Source organism: Erpetoichthys calabaricus, chromosome 6, assembly GCF_900747795.2.
Source record: "Erpetoichthys calabaricus chromosome 6, fErpCal1.3, whole genome shotgun sequence".
NCBI lineage: Eukaryota > Metazoa > Chordata > Cladistia > Polypteriformes > Polypteridae > Erpetoichthys > Erpetoichthys calabaricus.
The window spans coordinates 158,268,121-158,278,970 of NC_041399.2; positions in this window are offsets into that span (position 1 = coordinate 158,268,121).

Genomic DNA, 10,850 nt, shown 5'->3' on the forward strand with positions numbered 1-10,850 from the left:
CTGCCTCTAGGGTCCCACAGGACAAAAGGGTCCTGTAGGTCTCCTTCTTCAGCTTGACGGCATCCTTCACCGCAGGTGTCCACCAACGGGTTCGGGGATTGCCGCCACGACAGGCACCGACCACCTTACGGCCACAGCTCCGGTCAGCTGCCTCAACAATAGAGGCACGGAACATGGCCCATTCGGACTCAATGTCCCTCACCTCCCTCGGGATGTGGTCGAAGTTCTGCCGGAGGTGGGAGTTGAAGCTACTTCTGGCAGGGGGCTCTGCCAGACGTTCCCAGCAGACCCTCACAACACGTTTGGGCCTACCACGCCTGACCAGCATCCTCCCCCACCATCAAAGCCAACTCACCACCAGGTGGTGATCAGTTGACAGCTCCGCCCCTCTCTTCACCCGAGTGTCCAAGACATAACCGCTAACATAACATAAATAGCTTTAACCGCTCTTACGATTGTGAACCCCAGAATGTCTACGCCAGCATCAGGAATGTTGTTGGTTAGAAATGTCTCAATCAGACACAACAAATTGAATTCCCGATACACCCGGTGGTTTTTAAGTAGTGCTATTAGCTTGTCTGTCTTGTTAGCCAGTGAGTTTACATTCCCCATTACCACCAATGGAATAGATGGTTTATATTTCCTGTGTTTGATCACATGCTTCACCTTTACTTTAGTGTCAGACCCGGATCCCCGATACCTGCCCCTCAGTTCTTCCAGAATGAGCTGTGATCCACCAGGGCATCAGGAGTGCGAGTAGCTCTTCCTTTATGTAACCAAAGTTCCTTCCACTTACTTGCATTATCAAAAGATCTATATCCATAGTAAACTTAAACAAAAGCACTGCACACATAGTAGACAAACAGCCGAGAAAAACTATACACTCTAACACTATAAGTTAAGAAGAGAAAGAAAAACATCGTAATGTTGATGGAGCTACTTGTTAGGGGCCTGCCACTCGTATAGGCACTTGTCGATCTATTCAGTAAACATTTATCACTCGCATGAGCTTACTATAATTTTAGTATAAATTTTTTTATAATTTTGCTGCCAATTGACTGTCGGGTTCACTTCAAATGGCAGATATATTGGCATCCTGAAATCTGCATGAGCTAAGGGGTTGCCTTTTATATAAATTAGAGTAAACATGTATTAATCACATTCTAATAAAATTATAAAAAAATTTCCTTTACTGCCAATTGATACATGGGTGTACTTCACATGGCCAGTAAATTGGCAGCTTAAATATCTGCTTCAGGTTAGGTGATTAGAGAATCAGTTTAATAATGTGTTACCAATGGAATATGGCTACATCTCTACATAACAGACAGACACTCATTGGAGGAGAGAAAGAGAAAGGAGAGAGCACTTCCGAGTCTGTATATTGGCTGTGATCATTGTTATATTTGAGTTGGGTGGATTAAAAATCCTTTATTTTGAACCTGGAGTTGTGTTGGGACTTGTGTGTTTGGGGCTTGGGTTGTCAGTGGTGCCCCCTACTGTCCACTGTTATTAGTAAGGACAACCTGCTGAGAGGTTTGACTTTTTCTTGATTCATGTTTTTTAATAGAATGCACAATTTCTTTTACATCACACATTTACACTGTATGGATAAATATTAAAGGTTTTGACTTGATGCCTAGTACATTTTATTATATCTTTTCCAGTAAATTGTTTTTCTGTTTTTTTATTTTTTAATCGATTAAGATGCAATGTAAATAAATAGGCTCTTCCACTAAAATATATAATTTTCTTTTTTTTTATTGCCAACTTACCACTTTCATGCAGTCATTCAACAGTTAAACCTATAATACAGCGTGTGATGAGATTAATACTTTTTACTACAGCATCACTTCAAGCTCATTACTTCTCAATACACTTTGTTCATGTGTTTCATCATATGAAAGAAATTGTATTGACACGATTAAGACATGAGCATATTTATTTTTAAAATATTTTATAATGCATACAAGTATAAAATTGTTCATAAAACTCTTGATGCTTTGCTTGTCATGGACAGTCCATCATGCCAAATTCTTTGACCAAAGAATTGTTACATTATTATTTGAAAATGATGCAAATGTACAAACTGTAATACTTCTTCTTGTCTTAGTTTATACTGAATGTGATAAAGTGCATTATCTTTTAAAGGAAACCAGTCTTATATCATCTTGCTCATGAACCTTAGCCAATAGTACTTTAATTAGGCCCAAGTGAAGTGATTTCAGAGAGCCTTCTTTATTGCTTCCATTAATCTTTTTTCTGGACACCAAATAGCTTTTTGAGATTAAGTTTACTTTCAAATCTTAACTTATTCCCAGAAGACCTAAAGATTTAATATGGGAATTACATCCATTGATACCAATGGTAGTTGTGCTCCATTGCAAGAAATCATAGTATTTAAATTAATTAGTTTGTCTTCCTCTATTACTTTGTTAACAAAACCTATTTAATGTCATTTCATTGAAGTTGGATTTTTTTCCCTTAGACTAAATCTTCACTAAAGGCATGAATGTATGTTCAACTTGTAGCATTTAAATACATTAAATCAACTCACTTTTTTTAATTATCTCATGAAAGAGTTGTGAATTTCCACTTAGACTGAAATGTGTATATTTATCAGTTTTCTAAAACGGTCTAATCCAGTTTTAGGGTTGTGAAATATGGAGAAAAGTTGGAAGTTTTTAGTGCTTAGTTTGAAATATAGCAAACTGAATCTAGTAAAGCACAGTGAAGACTGCAATAAAATGTGATAATACTGTATCTTTACAAAGCATTAAATATTGAATGCCACTGAAGAGATGATGCTATGTGGTGCAGAAGGCGGAGTTCTCAGTAATAGTTGTGTGTTGCTTGTTAATCAGTGTGGTTAGCCAGACTCTGATGATTTTCACTTTGTTTTACAGAGTATTAAAATAATGTCCTTTCCATGTTTTATGTAGCATTGAAAAACTGGCCTTTTGACTATTAAAATAGTGTCTTTATGTGAACTTATTTTGTATAGTTTAAAATGGAAAATAATACATTCTTGTTTAAATTATTATTTTTCTGTACTGTTATTATTATTTAATTACTATTATTATTATTTAAAAAATTATGTGGCTGTGTGCATATCATGACAGAGGAAAAGTTGAGGTACAGTATGTAGTCCTGTAGTGATGTAAACATTCAGAAGAGATAGCATAGGGAAATGTTCAAGGAATGGCTGCTTAAGTCAAAACTTCATATTATCAGAAAATGTAACATCTTTTAATACATAAAGCAACTTTATCAGATTGGGGACTTTATAATTTAGCCTATGATACTGTATATATTCTACATACTGTATAAGAGCCAAACCAAACCCTACTTAGCATTCATTTATTAAATTTTTTAACTCATTTCTCTAATACAGGGTAACAGGAGTGGGAGACTGTACTTCCTCATATCTTTATGTATCATTTTCTTGAATTTATTATTGCAATAAGGAATTTAAATTTTATTAACATCTTTGCAGTATTTTCTCCTATGCACAGAGGCTAATATGTACAAGTAAATACTGGTGCAAGTAAATGCCTGCCTTATTCGTTTAACCATTCATTGCAGTAACATTGAAATATCAATATTTATCCATATTGCTGCATTCCATTTGAAGTGGGAAGTCAGAATTTCTTAGGTTTCTATTGGAATTTTCAACTGGAATGGCCCCTTAAGTCATATTTCCAGCTCTATCCAAATTTATCCAACTTCAGATTATGATGTCAATCCAAAATCACAACGTACATCACAAACTTTATTGTAGTATTATACTGTTCATTTGCATTTCTGTTTGAGTCTCATTAAATCAGTTGTACACACGGTACTGTCCAAACTCTATCTGTGGACATGTTGCTATAATTTTTGGATGTGCAAGATACCACATAATGTGCAATTAATCGACTGCTGTTTATTTTGATGGAGCAAGCACAACAGGTTTTATTGGGCACATCCATAGTGGTTTTCTGAGTGTTTTACTACAACGTGGTCAGCTCAGGTGTGTCGTCATTCCAAGTTCTGACATATGACTTCTGAAGTACCGTGTATACTTGTGGATAAGTTCTCCCGCAGATAAGTCAGGATTTGATTTTACAGTATAATTTCTGGTATTTTATAATGTTGGTCGTATAAGTCAAATGTGGAAAACTCACGCTATTGGTCCAAGAGATTATGATATGCTAACGCCCACTTGAGAGAGTAACCATGGAGCACACAGCCTCTGTTTTTCTATGTGGGTGCAGCAATGCGCTGTACCAGCGTGTGCTCCTAACCTCTCTCTCTCTCTCTCTATTGTGCCTACATGACCACATGGAAATACCCAAACTATTCCGAAGCAACGTTTGCACTGATTTGTGTTTTTTTGTATCTCACACCCTCATACATTTATCGTAAGAGCATCCCTTATCTACGATGGAGCGTTCGATCAGAAGAAAATATGAAGCTGGTTTTAAATTAAACGTTGTTGAAAGAGCGAAAAAAATTGGTAATTGCGCTGCTGCAACAAAATTTGATGTGTCTGAGAAACTGATGCGAGATTGGAGGAGGCAAGAAGATGTAAAAAAAGTAAATTTAAGTGTCACATTTTTGAACAGGTATATAAGTCAGGGTCTGATTTTATGATTGATTTTTTGGGTTTCAAGACCTAACTTATACATGAGTATATACAGTAAATGAAACGAATCAATAGTATGGCAACATTTAGTGTTTGAATCATGTTGTCACAGGTGCTTATCTGACCAGTGAATTGCTTTTCATATTGTTAAGCTTGGGTTGCAGAGTTGCACAGTAGTCAGGAAGACAAGACCAATTTTCCAAGGAACAATACCTTTAATAATGATCAGACAGGCCAGGAACAGACTCTAGGGTTTATACTAAAAGGAGTTTATCTTGAGCACACAAGCACACAGGTTACAACTGGCAAATGTCCATCTCTAGCTCCCCTCTTCAGATTAAACACAAGTCTTCTCCAGCGAGCAGACTCAGCAGCATTTACATTTACTTATTTGGCTAACACCTTTATTCAAGACAACTTACAACATTTAAGGTGCAATTGGTTACATTTCTTTTTGGTTTTACAAATGGACCACAGGCAGGTCAAATGAATTGCTCATGGTCACACAGTGTCAGTAATGTGATTTGAACCCACAACCTCAGGGGTTGAAGTCCAGAGCCTTAACCACTACACCATACTGCCTGCCATACAAGCTGGTGGAGAGCGGACAGAAGAGTAAGCAATTTAGCTGGACAGGGCTCTGTGTTTTAAATGTTCTAAACATTGTGCTAGAAGCACATTACCCAGTAAACCTCCAGCTGATCCCGTAGAAGGCTGGTTAAGAATGTGCTTGTTTCCCATTGTAATACTGTTTAAGAGGGAGTTTTCGAATGGCAGCTGTGTTTCTTTGCCCTTGGTTTACTGTTTAACAGAGAGTCAACTAGCAGCTAACAGAGTATCAGCGTGCAGTTGCTGGCATTACGCAGTAGGAATACGCAGCAGAGGAGCTACCAAACTGTCATTGAGTGAGAAGGATGGAGAATCGGCAGTGACAGTGGTCAAAATAATTATACTAAATGTGGAGTGCCAAATAAAGGCCATTTACAATTTGTCCTAATAATATATTAATTGATTAAAATGATTCCCTTTGGTATCAAGGAGGTAAATTAAAATTTCAGTAAATATGTCAATGAAGTAAAATTAAAGATTAACAAGAATAACTTGCTTTTAGTGCAATTTCTGATTCAAGGTTAAAAATGATGGGCGCAGCAAACATCTTATCAATGAGCTGTTTTTTCAACACCTAAGAAACCTATGGGTAAAATGTTAATGTGTTCCCCTCTAAACCTTTGTGGCATTAGCTACCTTCTCTGTCTGCATCGGCTCATTGTGGGATCAGCTTCTGCCAGCTGTAAACAGACAACCTGCTGCCTTGGGAAATGCCCATAACAAAAGCTTAAATATGCTTCTGTGCAAAAGGGAATCTTGTGCTAGAGAGCAACAGAAAAATAGATATGTAACAGAAATGGGGTGTGGATGCTGGATAGAGCCCAGCTACTGTAAAGGACGCCGTGGTGCACAAGCAGGTAAGACCATAATCAAACAAGGAAAATGAGTTAACTGATCACTAACTCTCAGTGTACATAGTTTTATACTAGCAAGAAAGGACGTCCATCGCAAAAACTTCAAATGCTATAAACTGCAGTACAGCAGCAGATGCAACCAGATGGAGGGAGACCTAGAAAGAAACAAGAAAGTCCACTCTTCCTTAGCGTGTGTTGTTGTGCAAACTTCAGGGCATAGTATTACCCTCTGTTCCTTGAAATTTATAGGATCTTAGAGCAAAATTACTATTTTTGTATGTTGGATTCCAAGGGCTAATTCATCTTGTAACCTTGAGGCTTAAGGTAAAGGCCAGTGAATGTGTTAGTATATTGCATTTTCTGGTTGTTATGTTGCATGAGCTGAAAGCAATAGCTTGTGTGCTGGGTAAATCATGTTAGCTTTTTAAACATTCTCCCCTTAAATGTAATAGAAAAACTAATCATGTAAGAGCTTAAGCTCCCAGCTGTGCTGCAGCTTCAAACTGTGCGTGAGACACATGTAAGGAAACTCTCAGTACATTCAAAGAAATGAAGACATTGAGGAATTTTGTAAACTAGACAAAAATGTACCCATTTAACTAACTAATAGAAATATACAAAATCATTTAAAAGATGGTCCTAAATGAATAATATTTCCTTTGGCAGATTCTTTAGTCAAGAATTAATATTGGGAAATATAAGGACAAACCCCTGAAGCAGTCTATTGCTGACCTCATCCCGTGTAGAGTGCTCCCCTTTTCCATACTCTTTGTCTCTGACCAACTACCCTGCTTTAAATCTAGTATTGTAAGTTACCATTGAAGCCAATGGCTTCTGGTTTCAAAATGATAATGTTTGGCATGGAACCACATTAAACAATTATTGAAAATCTATGTGAATTATGCCTTATGCTTTGTCTGCTGGCAGCACAGTGGCGCAGTGGTAGCGCTGCTGCCTCCAGTAAGGACACCTGGGTTTTGCTTCCCGGGTTCTGCCTGTGTGGACTTTGCATGTTCTCTCCCGTGTCTGTGTGGGTTTCCTCTGGGTGCTCCGGTTTCCTCCCACAGTCCAAAGACATGCAGGTTAGGTGCATTGGTGATCCTAAATTGTCCCTAGTGTGTGCTTGGTGTGTGTGTGTGTGTCCTGTGGTGAACTGGCGCCCTGCCCAGGGATTTGTTCCCGCCTTGCACCCTGTGTTGGCTGGGATTGGCTCCAGCAGACCCCTGTGACCCTGTGTTAGGATATAGCAGGTTGGAAAATGACTGACTGACTGCTTTGTCTGCTAATCTAGACATCTGTTGTGAGTGGTTTGGCATTATCCTCCTCTCATAAACCCATGTAAGGTGGTTCTTATGCCAGCCTTTTTGTTATGCACCTATTAATGATCACTCATTTAGCTTTGTGTCTATTATTTTCCGGAAATTTCAGCCTTAGATATGTTCATGTGGCTGCATTAATATATATACAAAAATGTTTGAAAACCGACATTGCTTTTTAAACAGCTATGCAGTATTTCTACTTGACTCTGCTGTGTTGACTCTGAATGCATTGTATTATTAAAGTATTCACCATTATTAGTAGTTGATCTTTACTTATATGGGAGCTTTAACCTTGTCATACACGTGCACTTGGGAGGCAATCAAAGGGCTCAAATTGGGGCACTGAAACACAAAACCAAGGGTTGAATGCTATTTCTCCTCTCTCTACAGAACATCTGAGGAAAAGACAACATAAACCAATCACTTCCTCCTATTCCTGACCTCACTTCCGCCTGACCCTGACCTCACTTCCAGCCTCGCTAATGACACATCATTACTGGTACCGCCAGATGCCACTTCCTTCCTACAAACACAATCTTCATCTTCCTCTGCTATAAAAGCCTGCTGTGTTCCCTTACAATCAGTCCCAGTTTTTAGAACTCCTAGATCAGTCTCTATAGACTACTCTCTATTCTGGATAATATACGGGGGGGGGGGGGGGGGGGGGGGAGGGGGGATATCCAACTTTTTGATTTTTTGTGTGCTTTATTACAACCTGCATTGACTTTCCTTCTGTTTGTTTTTTTTCTGTTCAAATGTACCCCTTTTTCATTGGCAAAGTCTTCTATGAAAGATGCTATGTAAAGTAAAGTTTGGTTATATGAATTTGTGTGGTCATGGTGGCACACAGATTAGAACTGTTGCTTCCAGGCTCACAACTCAAAAAACCTGGACACTCTTTATTTGGTGATTGTACTCTATAAATGATGTAAACACATTATTTGGTTGTATGGAGTGCTTAACACAGTATTTAGTTTATCAATTTTTTTCTTAATAATAATTTTATAAAGAGAGTTTTTACTTACTGTCATGACTTCACCTGTAGCATATTTTTATTTTATTTAATTATACCGCCAATGCCACTGTCTGTACATTGTAGATCTCTTTTGGTTTAATTTCTAATGATTACATTAGCTGTTTCTAAATTCACAGCTAAATTTTCTTTATTCTTTATCGTAAAAAAAAAAAATTGCTGCTCAAAGATCTAAAACAGAAAAAGGATTAGTGCAACTACCCACTTTACTGGGTAGCAAGGGCTCCATCCATTGGCTTATGCTGTGAATTAAATGTCTTTAACTGACAAGTGTTACTATACTGTAGCTAGGCAAATGTAACTGTTTTTTTTTTTCTCTGCGTGCTTTTCTGTTTTGCAATTTTATGCACAGACCTGCACTGTCAGTAGAAAAATTCAGAGATTTAAAGTTATCTCTCTCTTTCTGATGATTTTCTTCTACTGTTAATTACACCTATAAATGTAAATCATACATTTACTCATTGGAGTCAGTCTTTCAGTTCTTAGGGTCTGTGCCAACCATCTTTATGGTATCCTCTGTTATTTGCTCAGTCTGTCATTAAAGCTCAAGAGAAGGTGCCACTGCTGCGGAAAATATCCTGTATTGTTTCAGTTTCAAAGGCAGCTCTTTATCTAATGACTTCAGAGCAGAGGCTAGTCATGGACTATGGCTGTTTATTTGAAAGACCACCTAAACTCACTGCAGTTTGCCTGTCAGATGAAGATTGAAGTGTAAAATACAATTATCTATTTGTTCCACAAGGCATATTACCATCTAGACAAAGCTCGCAGCACTGTGGTGATTATATTGTTTGATTTCTTTAGTGTCTTCAATATTATCCAGCCATCCTTATTAATTGGTAAACTCAGAGATGAGCAGGTGGATAAGCCTTTAGTCTCATGGATAATGGACTACACCTGTCCACAAGACTGCAGCTCGTGAAGCTCAATGAATGTGGAGGTGGATGTGAGAAACACTATAGCACCACAAGAAACAGTCCTGTCTCCTTTTCTCTTCAATCTAGACTCCTCAGATTATAAATATAACACTAGGTTATGTCATTAGGAAAGATTCTCTGATAATTCTGCATTTATGAGATGTATTGATAAAGATGATGAGATAGCGTATAGGACTCAGGTAGAGAACTTTGTTTCTTGGTGCAAAGAGGAATGTGTTTTCTGACTTCTGCCACAAATACTAGGACTCTGCTCCCTGCATTTCTATAAGTACATGTGGGTCCACATCAATAATAGGCTGTACTGATACATCAATGTATAAGAAAGGACACAGCAAACTCTTTTTTTCTTCGGAGACTAAGAAATAAAGACAAAACTGATGGCCATTACAAACAATGCTGCACATCGTCTTTCTGACACACTAGAATTGAGTACTTTCTGCCATCAAATTATTCAGCAGAAGACTGTAAAGAAACACTACTCAGACTCCTTTATACAAGTGGAGGTACAGCTTCATGATGCCTAAGTGTAACTGAGACTGCTCTTTTATCCAAATTTTTTCTTCTTAGAAATTCTTGCATGTATTTGTTTGTTATAGTATTTACAGTATGTATGTATTTATTTACTTATTTATTGAGCTTCTGTATAAAGCCAAATTTAACCCTTGGGATGTAAACAAATTCTTTCTATATATCTACACTACCATTCAAAAGTTTGGGGTCACCCAGAAATTTTCATGTTTTTGCTAGAAATTGATAGCTGATACCTTTTATTATCAAGATACCATTAAATGCAATTTAAAATATAGCCAATGCATTAGTAGTGTTAAAAATGGATACAAAAATCGTCTTTTCTGTCTTGCAGATGACACTGATGTTTGGCGTATATTTTAAAGAAGTCAATTGAGGACCAGCAAGGCATTCACACTCTTATGGCGTTTTCCTCTTATGCACTTGTCCATCCCAATCTTCCCCTTCTTTTTCTTTCCTGGTTAGATCCAGTTCACCCTCTTCTCTCAAGACAGTAATACTCATATTTGTATGAAATCTCCAGTTTCCTGGCAATATGTCACATGGAATAATTTTGGGAACACTTTACAATAACTTTCTTTTGTAAGTCATTAACAAGTTATTGGTTCATGTACAAGTGTGACAATTCTTTTTCCAGAATGACCGTACAGTGTCACCTGTGTGGGTTAAAATCACATTTTTTTTATCACAAGGGGATAATTCATCACAAATTCACTGAACAGGGACAAACAGTCATTCAATAATGCTATTTAGAAGTGCTGAAAAGGTTATAGAATTCTGCTTAAAGGAAAAGACCTGAATTGTGGCCTGACTAGTGGATCATCTATCGTGACAATGTCCCAAGCCATGATGTGCTCAGTGTTTGTGACTTCCTGGCTAAGAAATCTGTCACAGGTGTCTGGTCACACTTATAGGTAATCTAACTTAGACACCATTAAAATA